This window comes from Hevea brasiliensis, chromosome 1 (genome assembly GCF_030052815.1).
Source record: "Hevea brasiliensis isolate MT/VB/25A 57/8 chromosome 1, ASM3005281v1, whole genome shotgun sequence".
In the NCBI taxonomy this organism is placed as follows: domain Eukaryota; kingdom Viridiplantae; phylum Streptophyta; class Magnoliopsida; order Malpighiales; family Euphorbiaceae; genus Hevea; species Hevea brasiliensis.
In genome coordinates, this window is record NC_079493.1 from 41,145,213 (window position 1) to 41,167,812 (window position 22,600).

The following is a 22,600-nucleotide window of genomic DNA, read 5'->3' on the forward strand; positions in this document are numbered from 1 at the left end:
GCGGCATCTTATTAGCATAGACACGTGGAACACATTGTGGATCTTGTCCAGCTCTGGTGGTAAAGCTAGCCTGTAGGCTACTGGTCCCACACGTTCAATGACTTCATATGGGCCAATAAACCTAGGGCTCAATTTACCTTTTCTTCCAAACCTTAGTACCTTCTTCCACGGTGACACCTTGAGGAACACTTTGTCGCCAACCGCATATTCTATTTCTTTTCTCTTTAGGTCGGCATAAGACTTCTGTCTATCAGAGGCAATCTTCAGGTTAGCTTTGATTATTTTCACTTTTTCCTCAGTCTGTTTCACCAGGTCTGGCCCTACCAGTTTGTCTTCGCCCAATTCAGTCCAGCACACTGGAGTTCTATATTTCCTCCCATACAGTGCTTCATATGGAGCCATTTGAATGCTAGCTTGGTAGCTATTGTTGTATGCGAATTCTGCCAGTGGGAGATATCTATCCCAACTCCCCTCAAACTCAATGACACAACTCCTTAGCATATTCTCCAGGATCTGACATATATTTCATGTTATTATTATCATTTCAATTCAATATTTGCATTAGTTCAATTGGTTTCAGTCATTTACCTGGATTACTCTTTCTAATTGCCCATCTGTCTGAGGATGGAAAGCCGTGCTAAAGCGGAGTTGTGTGCCCAAGGCTTCTTGCAACTTTTTTCTAAAATCTCGATGTAAACCTTGGGTCTCGATTAGATATGATAGAAAGTGGGATTCCATGTATCCTAACTATCTCACTGATATAAAATTTTGCTAGCTTCTCCAGTGAGTAGTCAGTCCTAACTGGCAGAAAATGTGCTGACTTCGTCAATCTGTCTACTATCACCCACACTGCATCATGCTTCCTTTGGGTAAGAGGTAGACTACTAACAAAATCCATAGTGACCCGGTCCCATTTCCATTCAGGTATGTTTATAGGCTGTAACAAACCCGATGGAACTTGATGTTCTGCCTTAACTTGCTGACATGTCAAGCATTTAGTCACATAGTCAGCTATATCCCTCTTCATACCAGGCCACCAATAATAAGGCTTTAAATCATTATACATTTTTGTGCTCCCCGGGTGCATAGCATAAACACTCGTGTGTGCTTCTTTCAGAATACTAATCTTCAGTTCCCCATCATCTGGTACACACACTCTTCCTCTGTAGTATAAACACCCATCTGCTTTCACCTCATATTCCGTTTCCTTCCCCTCAGGAATTTTAGCCATAATTGCCATTAGTTTTTCATCTGCCTTCTGCCCATCTTGTATTTGCTGTAGTAGGGTTGGCCTCATTTTCAACTCAGCCAAAATAGCTCCATCTTGAGCTAAGGACAGACAGGCATTGAGTGATCTTAAAGCTGTGATGGACTTTCTGCTCAAAGCATCAACAACTACATTTGCCTTCCTAGGATGATAATCTATCACACAATCATAGTCCTTTAGGAACTCAATCCATCGCCTCTGTCTAAGATTGAGCTCCTTCTGGGTTGGCAAATATTTTAGACTCTTGTGGTCTGTATAGATGTAGCATTTTTCACCATATAAATAATGCCTCCATATCTTCAGTGTGAAGATAATTGCTGCTAACTCCAGGTCATGAGTAGGGTAGTTCTGTTCATGTGGCCTTAACTGCCTGGAAGCATAGGCGACCACTTTCCCCTCTTGCATCAATACACACGCTAGCCCATTATGTGAGGCATCACTATAGACCACAAAGTCCTTTCCCAACACTGGCTGTGTTAACACTGGTGCCTCTGTCAACATAGCCTTTAACCTCTCAAAACTAGCCTGACATTTGTCATTCCAGTTAAATCTGACATTCTTGTGTAACAACTTGGTCATTGGAGCAGCTATTAAGGCAAATCCCTTCACAAATCTTCTGTAATACCCAGCTATCCCCAAGAAACTTCTGACCTCAGTTGTATTTCTGGGAGGCTTCCATTCCATCACTGCTTCTATCTTTTTGGGATCTACTCTAATCCCCTCAGTTGATACTATGTGTCCAAGGAAGGAGATTTCACTCATCCAGAAGTCACACTTGGACAACTTAGCATACAGCTTCTTTTCTCGCAGGGTTTGCAGAACAATACTCAAATGTTCATAATGTTCTTCCCTAGTCTTGGAATACACCAGAATATCATCAATACATACCACTACAAACCGATCTAAGTATGGATGGAAGATATGGTTCATAAGGTCCATAAATGCTGCTGGTGCATTTGTTAACCCAAACGGCATCACTAGAAATTCATAGTGCCCATACCGGGTTCTGAATGCAGTTTCTGATACATCTGCATCCTTTACCCTCAACTGATGATACCCTGATCTGAGGTCAATTTTTGAAAATACACTGGCTCCCTTCAACTGATCAATCAGATCGTCAATTCTGGGCAATGGATATTTATTCTTCATAGTTACTTTATTCAACTGCCGGTAATCAATACACAATCTCAAAGTTCCATCCTTTTTCTTCACAAACAGCACCGGAGCTCCCCATGGTGACACACTGGGGCATATGAACCCCTTATCAAGCAACTCTTGCAACTGAGTTTTCAACTCCCTCAATTTAGTGGGTGCCATCCTATAAGGAGCAATGGAAATGGGTGCTGTACCCGGTATTACCTCAATAGCAAACTCGACTTCCCTTTCTGGTGGTAAACCAGGCAACTCTTCAGGAAATACATCTGGGAAGTCTCTTACTGTGGGTATATCATTCAGGTTTGGCTTAGCTTGCCTAGTATCAACCACGTGTGCTAGGTACGCTTCACAGCCTTTTCTCATCATTCTTCTTGCAACTGTAGCTGAGATAACATTGGACAGGAAATCTGTCCTTTCATCCACAACAGTGATCTCATTACCCTCAGAAGTTTTCAGAGAAATTCTCTTCAATTTACAATCAACTATTGCCTGATGACGTGACAACCAGTCCATTCCCAAAATCACGTCAAACTCGTGGAAGGGCAATTCAATTAGGTCTGCCGAGAATTCATACCCCTGAATCCTCAACGGGCAACCTTTATACACCTTATTCACTATCACACTGTGGCCTAATGGATTTGTGACCAGAATGTCTTGATCACTCTCCTCTACTGGAACTCCCCTCTCTATGGGTAGTTTAATGCAAATGTAGGAATGAGTGGATCCTGGATCCACCAATGCATGTACAGAAGTGTTGTAGAGGGAAAACATACCCCTGATGACATCCGGGGCATCTTGCTTTTCTTGAGCTCTGATGGCATAAGCCCTGGCTGGTATTCTAGTGTCTGGCCTCTCAGTTGACTCAGATGTAGGCCTCAGTGATGGACCAGCTGCCTCAGGTTTACCAGGCTTTCTACCTCTTTGTGGTGCAGGAGTAGGTCTGTCAGTTTGTGTTGGAGCAACAGTAGTAGTCCTTTTCAGACAATTTTTGATCTGGTGTTCTGTCGATCTACACCATAAGCATGCACCGGTCACTTGCCAACACTCCCCTTTATGCCACTTCTGACAGTACTGATAGGCAGAAGATGCAGGGCCTGGTCCCCTAAACACCGTCCCTGGAGAGCTGCCCATTGATGGTGTGGACTGGCCTCTCCTAGGTGTAAAATGTGGTCTGGGCCCCTGAGACTGACTCTGACCCTGTGGTGGTCTTGAACTCTGAGCAGGAGGACCCTTACTCTTCTTACTGGGAGCAGAAAATGCACTAGACTGACCCGGACCCCTCTTCTGCTGTCTTTCCCTTCTATTTTGTTCATTGATTCTGACCCTTTCCACTTTTGATGCAGCATCCACTAGTTTAGAAAAATTCGTGATCTCCAGTGCTGTGATCATGACTTTGATGTTGTCATTGAGCCCTTCCTCAAACCGTCTGCACCTCTCTGCCTCGATAGGGACTATCTCCCTCCCACACCGGCTCAGTTTAACAAACTCATGCTCATACTCAGCCACTGACAACTGTCTCTGTCTCAAATTGATGAATTCCCTTCTTCGCTCTTCTAAATACACTTTACTAATATATTTCTTCCTGAACTCTGTGAGGAAGAATTTCCAGGTGATCCGTACAGGTTGCACCTCACTAGTTACTGTGTCCCACCACTGATATGCATCATCCTAAAGTAGGGACACAGCACCCACGAGTTACGCTCGAGTGCGGTTTAGGCATTTGTTCGATACTCGATGGTTACATCCAACCAATTTTCTGTAGCCATGGGATCATCCTCCCTTTTTCCAAAGAAGTCTACAGCCCCATGTTTTCGCAATTTCTCCAAATGGGACTTTTGTGGGGATGGTGGAGGTTGTAGCTGTGGTTGTGGTGGTGGAATTGCTCCCATCATTTGCCAATAGAATTCGGTCATTTGCTGGAATAGAGCAAACTAAGGTTGAGCAGGTGCCTCAGCTGCTGGTGGAGCAGATTCTCCCCTACCCCCAGACTCAGCCCTTGGTGGAGCATGACTCTCCACCTCTTCATCAACTGCTCTTTGCGAAGCAGGATCCATATCCTATTCAAAATAAGAAAACAAACAGATCTGCATCAGTGTCACCTCAACACTTACAAATGCAATGCAATGGTATGTACTCTATCTATACCCAGAAACGCCTAAACTGATGCTCTGATACTACTAAATGTGACACCCCTTACCCGTCTACAGTGTAGACGAGCAAGTTATGCCACTCAGTGTGCCGGAACACCAATTCATGTTTCAATTTCAATTAATCCTTTTTAATTCATTTATTTATAATTTTTATAAAACTAAATTTTTTCGCAAATTTTATAGAAAATCCGGCAGAGTGCTGGCTATAAATTGGAAAAACAGTTCTTCTGAACCTGTTAAAAACACTTCCAATAATATCATCACATTATTCTCAATCAACCTCCAATATATTCTCAACAATTTCTCAATTCACTTCAGTATCTCAAAAATTCAATTCAATTCAAAACACAATCAATTCAATGAAAAATGCTCAATTTATTACTGAACATATTCCATAAATACTTACATCAAAAGCATAATTACATGAATTTATAATATACATTACAGAAGGTTACAAAATACAAAATATCAAAGTATCAAAATATCAAAATGGCCTAATGTCCTACCAAATGCACTGCAATGTGAGGTGACTCTGAACTCTGAGTGCAGATATGAAGGCTCACCCTGTATGAGGCCTGCTGGACTCCCCAGCTATGTCTCCAGTACCTGCGCATGGCAAAAGCGACGCGCTAAGCAATTCTGCTTAGTGGTGATAATATAAAATAAAATAAAATAAAAACACGTGTACAGAATGTATGTTTACATTTTTGGGTGAACTAAGTCTCAAATGTTTATTGCAATATTATTCAATTGAAGTTTGGTAAGATTTATTAATACTGTCCGAGTAACCTATACTAGTTGACTGGACTGGATAAACGAGTAAACTGGTACTGGGTACTAAGTACCTCGGACCATCACACCATCGGTCATATTGTGTCTCCCGGTGTGCAACAGAACAGCTAATAAGCTGTGATAATTATCGGGGATTAAACCCGAGTATAACAACTCAATATCATAGCCAAAGGCTATTATGTCACAGAATGGCATGGGAAGTGTAACACCCTCCCTGTACCAACTCCGTACATTCTACTGTTCCGGTGACTGGTGTCGGTCCGGACAGCTAGAACATCCGGAAAAATATTTAAACTAAAGTCGGGAATCATAATTAACTCAAATATTAATAAGAAAAATTTAGTAAAAATTTTTGAAATAAAATACAACCAAGTTAAACGAGCCGGTGCCCTAGCGATGGGTAACCAGAGGGAAGTTGCGGTTCTGGCAACGAGGAGCCCTAGACCCGGGGAAAAATTTATAAAATAATTTTTGGGACTCCAGAGAAGGGTTATTGAGGCTCCCATGGCATTAGAATGCCAAGAAAATACCTAAAAAAAATTTTCAATCGGTACAGACAATTTTGACCCGTTCAGCCAAACGGAGGGCATTTTGGTCATTTCGCCTTCAGAGGTGATTTTTGGCCGACTTGTCCAGTTGAGTAAATAATTAATATGACATAAAATATGAAGAAACATTGCTAGAAATTAAATTGAAAATGAGTAGTGGAGGAAAGAAAAGAAAATGCAAAATAATGCAATAATGACATCACTATGATGTCATTTAAAATGGTCCACCAATCACCTTACAACTAATTCACTTAAAACAAAATAAAGAGGCTGAAAATTGAAGAAAACAAATTCATCTTCTTCCCTTGGACAACCAGCCGAAATCCCTTCCTTCCTCCCTCCATTGGTGTTCACTCAAGCAAGCTTAATTTCTCCTTTGTTTCCACCACTAAATCCTAACCTCTCTTCATTAAAATTTTACCCCACACCTTAAACAACCTTTTGGCAGCCTAGAAAGTGAAGGAAAGTGAAGTTTTGAGTTGGGAAAAATCTGCCCTATTCAAGGTTAGTGCACTATATACCTAAAACTCTTTAATTTCGTGAATTGGAACTTGAATTTAGTAAGAAAATGTCATTTAAATGAACAAAATTCATGTGTATGTGTACATGAATTTCGGCTGCCCTAGTGAAGGAATAGGAAGGAGTGTTTTTGATGAGCTTGAAGTGAACTAGAATCATGTTGGAAGTTTATAAACATAAGAATAATAAGTTGGTATGCTAACTAAGGCATTTTGTAGAAAACATAATGTGAAGCTAGGGTTTTGGGGAGTGAAAATTGATTTGGCTTATGAAATTGTTAGAGAACATTTTAATGGTCAATTAGTGACCATTTGAGGAGATTTGACCATAATATGGACTGAAAAATAGCATGGTAAAGGGAATGACTATGCTGCCTAGGGACAGCAGCAATGGACTGAAATTTCAGTCCAATTACACAGCCATAACTTTGGCTGTATTAGTCCAATTTGTGTTTGGCCAATTGGACATGAAACTAGGCTTATAATGGCCCATTTTTGCTGAAGAAACCATGCCCAAAAGACCAAAGCAAGAGGACCAATACTTGGCCCCAATCCGGATACCCTGCAACTGATTCTGCAGAATGACCAAATGAATAGTAACTGTTCATTTGGTCATAACTCACTGTAGATTTGGTCAATTGACCTGAAATTTTTACAGCAACAAGTTAAGACATAGAAAAACAACTTTCATGAAGAAACCTACCCCAAATTATGGCCAGAACCTAACCCAAATGGCAGTGGCAGTCACTGTTCATGTTACTGTAGATATGGTAATTTCTGCAGAATGGAAATCCGGCCAGCTGTGGTTTTTGGACCATATCTAGAGCTACAAAACTCCAAATGGAGTGATTCGAAAAAGAAAATTCAACTAGACAAAATAAGGAACAACTTTCATGTTTGCCATTTCTTCAAATTTCCATTGTAACAGTTCCTAATGGAACAGTAAAGTTATGGTACAAAATCTGAAAAATCTGCTCCTTTTGTTTAATGCTTAGAAATGGTATTAACGCTCAATGCCAACAAGTTTTAAATACAAAATGTGGTATGTTGGGAGTGCCAAAACCAATGTACCTAATTTCTACCTAAAAGTCAACATTTTAGTTGACCATAGAGGTGAATAGTAACACCGAAACTTGAAATTCAAAGATTGAAGAATTTTAAAGTATCGAATGCCCTAGTATACCTAACAAGATTGGTTTGGATAGTTTGGCATGCCAATAGGGTTCAGTTAGCAGTACTGCACATGGCAATATGCCATTCCGTGATTTTATGGCTTTTAGCCATTTTGACATTATATTGAGACTTGGCCTCGTGCCTAATAGTATTCTGACTTGTTAGTCGCTACATTACACCACACGGGAGATGCATATGTGATCGATGGTGTGACGGCCGAGTACTAGATACCCAAAGTGCGGTTTACCCGTTATCCAGTCCAGTCGTCTAGTGTAGGTTACTTGAGGCAACCAAATGAATAAAAGTGGACAAAGTAAATGATATACAAATACCAAACAAATAAAACGTACACATTCACTACACATTTAATTTCTTGCTATTTTCTTTTATTATATTATTGCACCACTAAGCATTATTGCTTAGCGCGTTGCTTTTGCCACGCGTAGGTACTGGAGATACAGATCGTGAGCCCAGTAGACCACAGACTGGGTGAGTCCATCCTGCAGCTCTGCACAGTGTCCGTGTCACCTCAACTTCTGCAGTGCATTGGTAGGACACTAGGTGTCATTTTGACATTTTGTAACTTAATTTTGATTTTCTCATATGTAATTAAACTAGTGTAATGTATATTAATGTTCATGTAAATTATGAAAATTTTATTTGTGAATGGAAAAGTAAATGTTTATTTTTGATTTATACTTGATTATCACATGTGATGGATGTTTGAGAAATGAAAAGGTTATTGAGAACTGAAATTAAGAAATATTGTTGAGATTTTGGATATTGGAGTTTGAAATGATGGAATACAAATATTGGAAGTGTTTTTAACAGGTTCCGAAGAACTGTTTTCTCCATTTTTAGCCGGTACTCCGCCGGATTTTCTTTAAAATCTTTGGAACCTCAAATAAATAATACTTTTGATAAATGGCTAAAATAAATTATATTTCATAAATTATATTCACAAGCATGGTATAAATTAATTAAGGTATATTAGAATGTGCCGGTACACCGTGTGGCATTACTTACTCGGGTATACTGTACACGGGTAAGGGGTGTCACATTTAGTGGTATCAGAGCACGGTTTAGGCTTTTCTGGGCCTAGATTGAGTCCATACCATGCATTGCATTTGTAAGAGTCGAGGTGACACTAACGCAGATCTGTTTATCTTTCTTATTTTGAATAGGATATGGACCCTTCATCTCAGAGAGCCATTGAGGAGGAAGTGGAGAGTCATGCTCCACCTGCAGCAGCTGAGACTGGGGGCAAGAGAGAATCTGCTCCGCCAGCTCAAGCAGAGCCTGCTCAGCCTCCACAGGCCATGTTTCAGTAAATGGCCAACTTCTTTAGACAAATGGCTGGGGTAATGCCAGCACCACCACCACCACCAGCTCCACAGCAGAAATCACACCTGGAAAGGCTAAGAAAGTTTAGGGCAGTGGATTTCTATGGCAAGAGAGAAGATGACTGCATTGCGGTAGAATTGGTTGAATGCAGAGCAGAGTCCTAAAACAACTCCACCGCACTCCAGAGCAAAACACGGAAGTCGCCATATCTTTCTTTGCAAGACGATGCATATGAGTGGTGGGACAACGTGTCGATGAAGTGCAGCGGAAGTCAGTAACTTGGGACTTCTTCCTCTCGAATTCAAGAAGAAATATGTGGGTACCGTATACCTGGAAGAGAGAAGAAGAGAGTTTATTAACCTGAGGCAGAGACAGCTGTCAGTGGCCGAATATGAGAAGGAATTTGTAAGATTGAGCCGCTATGGAAGGGAGATAGTCCCTAATGAAGCTGAAAGGTGCAAGAGATTTGAAGAGGGACTAAATGACAACATCAAGATCCAGCTCACTGCCTTGGGAATCACAGAATTTACCAAGTTAGTGGAAGCTGCAATAAAGGTGGAAAAAGTAAGAATCAGTGAGCAGACCAGAAGGGATAGACAGCAGAAGAGGGGCCCAGGTCAGTCTAGTTTAGCTCCTGCATTTGGGAAGAAGTTCAAGGGTCCTCCTGCACAGAGTTCAGCTCAGCCACAGGGTCAGGGTCAGTCTCAGGGGCCCAGGCCACAGTTCACCCCTAGGAGAGGTCAGTCCACACCATCAGTGGGCAGCTCTCCAGGGATGGGGTTCAGGGGACCAGCCCCAGCATCTTCTGCGTGTCCACCGCCGAGAAATGGCATAAGAAGTGTTGGAGAGTGGCGGTGCTGCTTGAGGTGTGGGTCAACAGAGCATCAATCGAGGAACCGTCCACGCAGAACTACTCTGTTTGCTCCAACACAAGCGAGAAAGACTGCTCTGCACTACAGAGGTAGAAAATCGCAGATCGGACGCGGTGGGACCATAACGAGGCTCGCATCCGAGCGCCAGAGAGGCGGATAACAGACCACCTGCCATAAATTATGCCCTGAGAGCTCAGGAGGAGCAAGATGCCCCGGACGTCATCAGGGGTACGTTCTTCCTCTACACTACACCTGTGCATGCATTGGTGGATCCAGGATCCACTCATTCCTACATTTGCATCAACTTACCCGTAGAAAGGGGGATACTAATAGGGGAGAGTGACCAAGACATTCTGGTCACTAATCCATTGGGTCACAGTGTAGTGGTGAACAAGGTATACAAGGGTTGCCCGTTAAGGATTCAGGGGATTCAGGGGTATGAATTCTTGGTAGACCTGATTGAGTTGCCCTTCCACGAGTTTGACGTGATTTTGGGAATGGACTGGTTGTCACGTCATCAGGCAATAGTTGATTGCAAATTGAAGAGAATTTCTCTAAAAACTTCAGAGGGTAATGAGATCATAGTTGTGGGGGAAAGGACAGATTTCTTGTCCAATGTCATCTCAGCCACAGTTGCAAAAAGAATGATGAGAAAAGGCTGTGAAGCCTACCTAGCACATGTGGTGGATACTAGGCAGGCTAAGCCAAACCTGAGTGACATACCCACAGTAAGAGACTTCCCAGAGGTATTTCCTGAAGAGTTGCCTGGTTTGCCACCAGAAAGGGAAGTCGAATTTGCTATTGAGACACTGCCGGGTGCAACACCCATTTCCATTGCTCCTTATAGGATGGCACCCACTGAATTGAGGGAGCTGAAAACTCAGTTGCAAGAGTTGCTTGATAAGGGGTTCATATGCCCCAGTGTGTCACCATGGGGAGCTCCAGTGCTGTTTATGAAAAAGAAGGATGGGGCTTTGAGGCTATGCATTGATTACCGGCAGTTGAATAAAGTGACGGTGAAGAACAAATATCCGTTGCCTAGAATTGATGATCTGTTTGATCAGTTGAAGGGAGCAGGAGTATTTTCTAAGATTGATCTCAGATCAGGGTATCATCAGTTGAGGGTGAAGGATGCAGATGTGCCAAAGACTGCATTCAGGACCCGGTATGGGCATTATGAGTTTCTGGTGATGCCCTTTGGCCTAACTAATGCACCAACGGCATTCATGGACCTTATGAACCGTATCTTCCATCCATACCTAGATCGGTTCGTAGTGGTCTTTATTGATGATATTTTGGTGTATTCCAAGACCAGGGAAGAACATGATGAGCATTTGAGGATTGTTCTACAAACCCTGAGAGAAAAGAAGCTGTATGCTAAGTTGTCCAAGTGTGACTTTTGGTTGAATGAGATTGCATTCCTTGGACACATAGTGTCAGCTGATGGGATTAGGGTGGATCCCAAGAAAATAGAAGCAGTGATGGAATGGAAGCCTCCCAAAAACACAACTGAGGTCAGAAGCTTCTTGGGGCTAGCTGGGTATTATAGGAGATTTGTGAAGGGATTTTCCCTAATAGCTGCTCCAATGACCAAGTTGTTACACAAGAATGTCCGATTTGACTGGAATGACAAGTGTCAGACCAGTTTTGAGAAGTTAAAGGCTATGTTGACAGAGGCACCAGTGTTAACACAGCCAGTGTCAGGAAAGGACTTCGTGGTCTACAGTGATGCCTCTCATAATGGGTTAGGGTGTGTATTGATGCAAGAGGGGAAGGTGGTCGCCTATGCTTCCAGGCAGCTAAGGCCACATGAACAGAATTACCCTACCCATGATTTAGAGCTTGCAGCAATTATCTTCGCACTGAAGATATGGAGGCATTACTTGTATGGTGAAAAGTGCTATATTTACAGCACCATAAAAGCTTGAAATACTTGCCAACCTGAAGGAGCTCAACCTTAGACAGAGGCGATGGATTGAGTTCTTGAAGGACTATGATTGTGTAATTGACTACCATCCTGGGAAGGCAAATGTAGTTGCTGATGCTTTGAGCAGAAAATCCATGACAGCCTTGAGATCATTGAATGCCCGTCTAACTTTGATTCGAGATGGAGCTATTTTGGCTGAGTTGCAAGTGAGGCCAAACACTTTGGCAGATTTTAGATGGGCAAAAGGCGGATGAGAAGCTAATGGCTATTATGAGCAAAATCTCAAAGGAAAAGCAGCGATTATGAGGTGAAAGCGGATGGGTGTCTGTATTACAAAGGAAGACTGTGTACGGATGATGGGGAATTGAAGACCAGTATTCTAAAGAGGCACACACCGGTGTGTATGCTATGCACCTGTGAAGTACAAAGATGTATCATGATCCGAAGCTTGATATTGGTGGCACAGTATGAAGAGGGACATAGGCGACTATGTGACTAAATGCTTGACATGTCGGCAAGTCAAGCGAGAACATCAAGTTCCATCGGGTTTGCTACCTATACGCATACACGAATGGAAATGGGATCGGTCACCATGGATTTTGTAAGTGGTCCGCCTCTCACCGGAAGAAACATGATGCAATATGGGTGATAGTTGATAGATTGACAAAGTCGGCACACTTTCTGCGATTAGGGTGACTACTCCTGGAGAAGTTAGCGGTGTATATCGCTGAGATAGTTAGGCATGGAATTCCACTTTCCATCATATCTGATCGAGACCCAAGGTTTACATCAAGATTTTAGAAGAAGTTGCATGAGTCCTTGGGTACACAACTCCATTTCAGCACAGCTTTCCATCCTCAGACGGATGGGCAATCAGAAAGAGTAATCCAGGTAAACAATTGAAACCAATGAAATTGATACAAATATTGAATAGAAATGATAACAATAACATGAAATATATGTCAGGTCCTTGAGGATATGCTGAGGAGTTGTGTCATTGAGTTTGAGGGAAGTTGGGATAGATACCTCCCACTGGCAGAGTTTGCATACAACAATAGCTACCAAGCTAGCATTCAAATGGCCCCATATGAAGCACTGTATGGGAGAAAATGTAGAACTCCAGTGTGCTGGACTGAATTGGGTGAAGACAAATCGGTAGGGCGGACACAGTGAAACAGGCTGAGGAGAAGGTAAAATCAATCAAAGCCAACTTAAAGGTTGCCTCAGACAGACAGAAATCTTATGCCGACCTGAAGAGAAAAGAAATAGAATATGTGGTTGGCGACAAAGTGTTCCTCAAGGTGTCACAGGAAGCCATGAAATAGAGAATGGCATGAAGCCATATGCAGTATTGCTAACAGAACCCTATTGGCATGCCAGCCTATCCAAACCAATCACATTAGGCCTACTAGGGCATTTAACACTTTCATTTATGTAATTCTTTGAAATTGAATTTTTATGATTACTATTCATTTCATTGGTCAACCAAAATGTTGAATTTTGCATTGACAATAGGTAAATTAGTTTAAATATCATCAACATACCACATTTTGCATTTTAAACTTATTGGTATTGGTTGCCAATACCATCTCTAAGTTTAATGTGAATTGGAAAAAAATTTTCAGTTTTCAAGCTTTGGGTTTACTGTTCCATTAGTCATTTTTGCAGTGGGAATTTGAAAAAAATTCTCAACAAGAAAGTTGTTCCTCATTTTGTCTAGTTGAATTTTCTTTTTTGAATCACTCCATTTGGAGTTTTATAGCTCAAGTTATGGCCTAAAAACCATAACTGGCCGGATTGGACAGATTCCAAAATTCTGGGCAAATCTGTTTCTGCCAGATTTGGTAACTCAAGTTTGGTTGGCAATTTGACTAGGTTATGGTCATAATTTGGGTCAGGTTTCTTCATGAAAGTTGTTGGTCTATATGTCACCTTGTTGCTGGTAAAATTTCAGGTCAATTGGACCTTTCTACATTGAGTTATGGTCAAATGACCAAATACTGTTCATTTAGTCATTTTGCCCAGGCAAATTGCAGGTCACCCGGATTAGGGCAAACTTTTGGTCAAGGTGGTTTGGTTTTCTGGGCATGGTTTCTTCACCAAAGTTGTGCCATTATGTGTCTAGTTTCATGTCCAATTGGCCTTGAACCAATTGGACCTCTATATTTCAAGTTATGGCTGCCCAAACCTGCTGGACTCATGTCCAATTCTGCAGGTCACCTAGGGTAGCCACACTAATCTCAATTCCCACAACCCAATTCACTTCATTTTTTATTCAAACCAAACCAAATGGTCACTAATTGACCATTAAAGCCTACTTCCATCATCACATGATCAAAGTCTCATTCCTCAACCCAAACCCTAACTCAAAATTTCAAAACCATGCATTATCATTGCATTTATCAATTCCCTTATGAGATACTCATTAAGGGCAGCCATACTAGCATGTTAGCTCCCCAAAAATCATCACCATATTACCCTAACCATGGCTGCCAAAATTTAGGGTTAGCATACCAATGGTGTTTCATCAAATTTCTTTGTCATTTACACATATTTATAGTTCTTAAACATGAAATTAAAGTGAAATTCAAGGTTTAGGTCACTAACCTCTTAGGGAGCTAATCCAAAGTTTGCAAGAACTCTTTCTTTTTAATTCTTTTTGCTCCCAAAAGCTTCACTAGGATGTAAGAACAAATTTTTATGTTGCTAGGTTAGGGTTTTATTGAGAAAAGACTAAGGAATTCAAGCTTTGCAAGCATGAAAATGGAGGAGGGAAAGGAGGAGTGTGGGGCGTCTCTTTTGGGAAGATGAGTAGCTGCAGAATTTTTTTCTAGAATTGTCTCTTTTTCTGCCCAATTTATGTATTATAAATGTCTTCCTTTAATTTGATTGGCCATCCCTTTTTAATTACCTCATGCTTACATAAGCATGAGGTAATAAATCTCATTTTCTTCCCATTTCTTATCTAATTAATTTCAATTAAATTTTTAACAACATTTAGTCATATTTTATGTTATATAAATTATTTATTTAACTGGACAAGTTGGTCAAAAATAATCTCTGAAGACGAAATGACCAAAATGCCCTCCGTTTGGCTTAACGGGCCAAAATTGTCTGTACCGATTGAAAAATTTTTTTAAATATTTTCTTGGCATTCTAATGCCATAGGAACCTCAATGACCCTTCTCTGGAGTCCCAAAAATTATTTTATGAATTTTTCCCCAGGTCTAGGGCTCCTAGTTGCGAGAACCGCAACTTCTCACTAGGTTACCCATCGCTAGGGCACCGGCTCATTTAACTTGATTGTATTTTATTTCTAAAATTTTTTGGATAAATTTTTCTTATTAATATTTGAGTTAATTATGGTTCCTCACTTTAGTTTAAATATATATATATATTTTTTTTTTAGACGTTCTAGCTATCCGGACCGACACTGGTCACCGGAACAGTAGAATGTTCGGAGTTGCTACAGGGAGGGTGTTACAATTCCCAAAGCCAAAACAATCAAATATTATCCATAACTCATTTCTCCAAATAAATTTTCTAGTAAAAGCAGTGAATATAAAAAGTATTGTGCACAGACACAATTTAAAACTATAATGTTCAAATAAATTTTTAAGTAGAAAATAAGAAATTGAAATTATTGTGCACAAACACAATTTAAAATAATAACATACAAGTAATAATAATTTATTTCAATTGAAAAATTCAAAAGAAATAACTATTGTGCACAAACCTCTGATATATGCCTCTTGGCTCTGACTCAGTGTTTCCTTCCCCTTCCCTGAGTCTTTGCTGACTGAGAAACACAATTTGAAGTGTTTTAGTACTCATTTAAACCGTCTCTAACAATAAGGCTTAATACTTAATTATTGAATTCTGTCATTTCTTTAGTCAACCTAAGATGTTTGTGAATTAGGTGAATTAGGTCTTAATGTTACCAATATATCACATTTGACAGCCTTTTAGTATTGGTACATGTTACCCAATTCATTTCCATGTTTGTTGCATTTTATTGCAATTTGTTGGATTTCGGTATCCTAATTTGACCTAGCCGGATAACCTAGTTCCCTTGGTTCTCGGGTTTTGGTCAAAACTACAAACTTGTAGATCTATGTTTTATTACAGGCGGGGCAAAATTTCAGGTCATTCTGAGTTATGTAGACCAAGTTATGGTCATTTTACTATTGCTGGTCAAAATGCATCAAAATTGGTCACTTTAGGCCATTTTAGGTCACTTTTGGTTCGGCCAGTTTTTGGACCTGAATTTGTGCAAACTATTTGACTTGTTTATAGTCATTTCTGGGCCTTGGTGTCTTCATAAGACTTGTAGATATATGTCTCAAATATTCATGGTAAAAATGTCAAGTCAATTGGACCTGTTTTGAGTGAGCTATGGCCAAAACACTAACTGCTGCCCAAATGGTCAATTTCCAGGCCTTAAATGCACTAATCCGGATTTGGTCATTTTTCAAGTTACCTTACAAGCAGAATTTTGGTAAGCTTCCTTCATGAAAGTTGGCACTTTTTGTGCCTAGTTTCACCTCCAATTGGTCTCATACCAATTGGAGCCACACACTTAAAGTTCTAGGCCTAAAACATAAACTGCCCTATTGCATTTTGTTCATTACTCATTAAAGGATACATTTAACACTTACCAAAATACACATTCGTGCCAATTCTGGTTTGTACCATTACCTAAACACATTTTACTTCACATTTTTGGTCATTTTGGCAACTTATAACCATACTCAATATGCTCCTTATAGTACAGAATTTATCAAATCTAAATTACAACAATTTAACTGCATAACCAAGCTCATTCACATGTCCAAACTCAAACCCTTATACACATGTACAAGCTATCACAACAAGTACCATAATTCAACATAATATTCCATAAACCAAAACATAAAGCAACATATTTTTGGTCCACAATTCAGGCTGCCGATTCATACCTCTCCTTGGATTAATTTCCAAGCTTCCAAAATCAAGTGTTCATTCACATATATCTAATATACATCACCAAATTTATTCCTACACATACAACACTTCATCAACACTTTAATCTAACATTTACATAAAAGAATAAACTGCCCTTAAGGAGTTTCCATGGCTGCCAAAAATAAACATCTCCCTTAGAACATCAAACTCCAAAATTCTTTCCACAATTCAAGTACCCATAACATCCTCACAAACTTTAATGAAGCAATAATCAAAAACCCATACTTACCTCTTTGGAAACTCTTCAAAACCTCTCCAAAACTTGATCTTTTTGTTACCTATCTACTGCCCAAGGTGTATGGACAACTTTTAGTGAAGGGAAGTGCAAGGAAGGAAGCTTGGATCACACTTGCATGGAGCTCCAAAACCATGCGGCAATGGAGTTTCTCTCAAGAAAGTTTTCGGCTGAAATTTTGAGAAGTGAGGAAGATGACAATCTGCTAGTCCAAGATGAAGATTAAGTGGTCCACTTTGGTGGGCGAGTGGAGCACTAAGTGTTGTTTAATGTTAGTTTATTCATAAGTTTCATTTTCCCACATTTAACTCTCCATTTTTGCTATTTACATTAGGTACCACTAATTTAATTTTTTATGATATTTTCTAAGTGTAATATCATGTATTTTTAATGGACATTTAGGTCAAAAGACAACTCGAAGTGTCAAATGACCACAATGCTCCTGTTCGGGTTGCATTCTTGATTTTTCGGTAACACCGGGTTTTGTCGTTTTCTCGATTTCTTACTTTTCTTTGTACTAATTAATTAATTTTTCTTTGATATTTCTCATGATATTTATGCTTCAATAGATGTTTATTTAAGTCTTAAAAATATTTTCTAGGGTTCCCTGCTGTCCAGGGCTAGTCAACGTTCTACGCAGCAACTTCCCGGTGCGGTCACCCATCGTCAGGGTTCTCGGCTCGCTTAACTTGGTTACATTTCATTGCTATTATTTTTCCTTTGTTTTTCTAGTCTTTTTTTTCTTGTATTTCATTATTCTATGTCTCCTCATCCATATCTAAGTGTAGTTCTAGGCATCCTAGTTGTCCGAACAACACTGGTCACCGGAACAGTAGAACGCACTACCGAACATAGGGGTGTTATAATTCTCCCCCCCCTTAAAATAAATTTCGTCGGTGAAATTTTACTCAATAGCAGTCTTACAATATTCACACGTTTATTTTCTCCTTTTTATGTGATCGTATAATCTTCTTTCCCTCGAATTTGTATAAGACTTTTAACAATCTAATACAACATTTAATTTGTTTGTATAACACTAATCTTCTCTTACTATTGTGCTGTCTAATATTTCGGTTCATGTTCCTTCTTGAATGACCCTTGAGGTCATGTTAGAATGATTTATCTAGTCATTGGTCCTTTGACTATTCTAGTCAATAGTCTTCCTCACATTTGTGACATTTCTTTGTTATATCTGAACCAACTGTTCAAACTTTTACTTCCATAACTCTTTTTATCTATCAATATTCTATAACTTACCTCCTTTTATACTAAACTATAACCTTTCGATACTCTAACTTTTGAGTTTTAGATCCCTAGGTAGGATTTTCAAACTTATTTCTAATAATTAAATTTTGTCCTGGCATAACTATACCAAAACAGATGCCGTTGGCAACTATTCTTATCTAGGTGTACTATCGAGTAGTATGTAGCTCTATACAATAATCTCAAGTTAGTATTGTAATCTGCAGCTTACAATATAAACATCAAGAACATTGCATAGTTACTATGATACATCCCAATAGATAAAATTTTCTGATATTTTATCCTTTTCGAATTTAGTGATATTCAAATCTTATTCTGATTACAATATCCTTTAACAATTAGTAACAGTAACATCCTTGCCCTCATATAGAGCAATTCTATTACTGTAACTTACTTTTACGTCCTCTTGCCTTACATTAAGTAGGCTCGCCAATTAGCTTTATAATTTATGGTGTGTTAGAAAATACTTTTCGCCGATAAACTCTTTCAAAACCTATTTCACTTATTATCACAATCCTTATCTTAAAGGACTAATCACTAATGCATCAAAATTTATTCCCCTGTAAAGGAATAACAACAAAACATATAATTCTAACACTAACATAAAAGTATTCAGACTCTATGTCAAACAATACATAAACGAATAGTGCCATTCTTCTTCTTAACAAACAATACTGGCGCTCCCCATGGTGACACACTAGGGCGGATGAAGCCCTTTTCAAGTAGTTCTTGCAACTGTACCTTCAACTCCTTCAACTCTGCTGGTGCCATTCTATATGGTGTTATGGAGATTGGATCCACACCAGGCATAACATTAATTTCAAATTGCACCTCTCTTTCCGGAGGTAATCTTGGCAATTCATCAGGAAACACATCTAGAAAGTCATATACTGTAGGGATGTCCCTCAATGCTGGACTCCCCACTTGGGTGTCTACCACATGTGCCAAGTATGCTTTACACCCTTTTCTGATCATTTTTCTGGCTAGTGCAGCCGAAATGACGTTTGATAGCAATAGCTGCCTCTCTCCATGTATTACCACATCAGCATCGAGGAGACCAAAAGTGATCTTGATCTCTGATCAATCATGGCGTGATGCCTGGCTAACCAATCCATGCCCAAGATGATATCATAATCTCTGAAGGGCATTTCAATGAGATCAGACAAAAAAGTATGTCCTTGGATCACCAAAGGAAAATCCCTATACATTCTAATAACCCTGAACTCTTGTCCTAATGGACTTGTTACTAACACCTCAAAGTCCATTTTTGTACATGGAATAGTAATGCAATCAATGATGCAAGCACTCACATAAGAATGGGTAGAACCCGGATCAAATAACACAAACATATCTTGATTAAAAGTTGAGAAGGTACCGACCATAACATCAATGTCTCGGCCTCTTCTTTATGTCTCATTGCGTAGACTCTGCTCGAAGCACTGTTTTGCTCTGATTGTTTCACAGTGCCTTGGCTGCCTACTGGGTTACCTCTACCCCTGCCTCTACCTCTGCTGGGTGGTTGTGAACCTCTGGTGACAGGGCTCTGAACTAACCCTTCAGCAGTAGTAGAAGGTGGTCCAACTCTACGAGCACTAGCGCAGTCCTTGGCAAAGTGTCCTATGCCTCCACAGTTATAACAGGCTCCTATGGCCTTGTAGCATACCCCACCATGATTTCTACCACAAGTTTCACATTGGCAGGGAGGGTAGGAACTTCTAGTTATTCGACGACTGGACCTTGGTGGTGTCTTCCTTGATGATCCACCTCTATTATATCCCTGAGCTCGGGGCTCCTCAAATTCTTTTCTCTTCCTCAAATTACTGCTTGAGCTCTAAACCATAGGTTTCTCCCTCTTCTCTATTTCATGTTGCCCTTATGGGGGTTGGGTCTGTACTTGGGCTTGGGCTGATAGATTATCAGCCATTTGTTGAAAGAAAGTGGCCATTTGCTGGGCCATTTGTGTAGTAATTTGTACCGATAAAACTGGTACAGTCGGACCTTCGACACTTTGTGGAGCTGGGGCCTCAACTTGTACCTCAGCCTCTATCAATTGATCGACTGAACGATCACCCTCTTCCATACTCAATTCGAGGATCTTAGACCTCCTGAACAAATAACACAAGGAGATTTCCTCCCGTTAGTGCATATTTATAATGTAATGTACTATATTTATCAAACAATGAAATTGAGCAGTTGTACTATGAAGAAAGAATATTCAAATTATAGGTGAAAACAGAATTTGAAAACCTTGCTCTGATACCACTAAAACATGTCACACCCTACCCCTCCGTAAGGCATAACATGATCCCTTAGTATACCTAATGAATTACCAATTTTGTCTACTGATAACCCATTAAGTACACTGCAATGGATTTTAAAACTTTTCTTACTTCTTTTTATAGTGGTGAGCACTATTTACAGGTGTTAATTTTTTTTTTTAAACTGAAGTGAAACAGCTAACACATTTGAATTATTAGGAATTTCTGTATAAATTTTGGCAGAGTGCCATTTGTATTTTGAATAAAGCAGTTCTTCAAAAATCTGTAAAAAAGCACTTCAAATATATTTCTCAATCTCAAACTCCAACATTTAATTAACACAATGTGTTTCTCAACTCAAATCCACAAAATTTTTTCAGTATTTTCAAAGGCTGAGATAAAAGAAATTTATCACAATATTTACAAACCAAAATAATTTACAATTTATTTTACAACTTTGATGTATAATTTTAATTTACAACTGCTCAAAACCAAGAACATTATATACATACAGTGAACATACATTACAATACAAATACAAAATATAGTATACTCAATATACCCAATGATCTCTCACTGAAGCACTAGCAGCCTAGTCTGCTGCCCTGTCAGTCTGTCCACCTGTGACAGCAATGAAAAGCTATCACTGAGTAAAATTTGCTCAGTGGTGCACAATAACAATTTGAAATGCGATACATAAATCTTTTATTGACAATTCACAAATCAAATAGTTCACAATTCCATTTCACAATTTACAAAGTTCATATAACACAAATTTGATCAAATAACTAAATAATACAGTTTTGCCAATCAATAATACCATTTGATCAAATAACTTAATAATACAGTTTTGCTAATCAATAATACCATTTGATCAAATAACTGAATAATACAGTTTTGCCAATCAATAACAAAATTTGATCAAATAACTGAATAATACCATTTTGCAAATCAATAACACAATTCGATCAAATAACTGAAGAATACAGTGTTGCCAATCTATAATACCATTTAGGTCATGACACAATTTTTCCGCACATGCCGTGTTGTACACCACGACAAGACACACTCACCCCAATAATCGAAATCAATGAGGGAGGAAGCTAGCTATATAATGAGTACTCATCCACACTCGCCTCAGACTGATAAGTCAAAGAGGGAGGAATATAGTGTACTTATCAGAGAACTTGCAGGCGTTACGTATCGCCATCCCTGCAAGCTCCTGAGTTCACTCGTGAGAGTTCCCAAGAATTATAGGCGTTACGTATTACCATCCCTACTTTGCTCCGATACCACTAAACACAATTTATCTCAAAATTTTCATTTACAAAGTAGGCAACACAATAATTTCCAAATAGAATTCCCAAAGCCAAAACAATCAAATATTATCCATAACTCATTTCTCCAAATAAATTTTCTAGTAAAAGCAGTGAATATAAAAAGTATTGTGCACAGACACAATTTAAAACTATAATGTTCAAATAAATTTTTAAGTAGAAAATAAGAAATCAAAAGTATTGTGCACAAACACAATTTAAAACAATAACATACAAATAATCATAATTTATTTCAATTGAAAAGTTCAAAAGAAATAACTATTGTACACAAACCTCTGATATCTGCCTCTTGGCTCTGACTCAGTGTTTCCTTCCCCTTCCCTGAGTCTTTGCTAACTGAGAAACACAATTTGAAGTGTTTCAGTACTCATTTAAACCGTCTCTAACAGTAAGGCTTAATACTTAATTATTGAATTCTATCATTTCTTTAGTCAACCTAAGATGTTGACCTTCGATGCAGTCTAGGTGAATTAGGTCTTAATGTTACCAATATGTCACATTTGATAGCCTTTTAGTGTTGGTACATGTTACTCAATTCATTTCCATGTTTGTTGCATTTTATTGCAATTTGTCGGATTCCAGTATACTAATTTGACCTAGCCGGATGACCTAGTTCCCTTGGTTTTAGGGTTTTGGTCAAAACTATAAACTTGTAGATCTATGTCTTATTGCAGGCGGGGCAAAATTTCAGGTCATTCTGAGTTATGTAGACCAAGTTATGGTCATTTTACTATTGCTGGTCAAAATGCATCAAAAT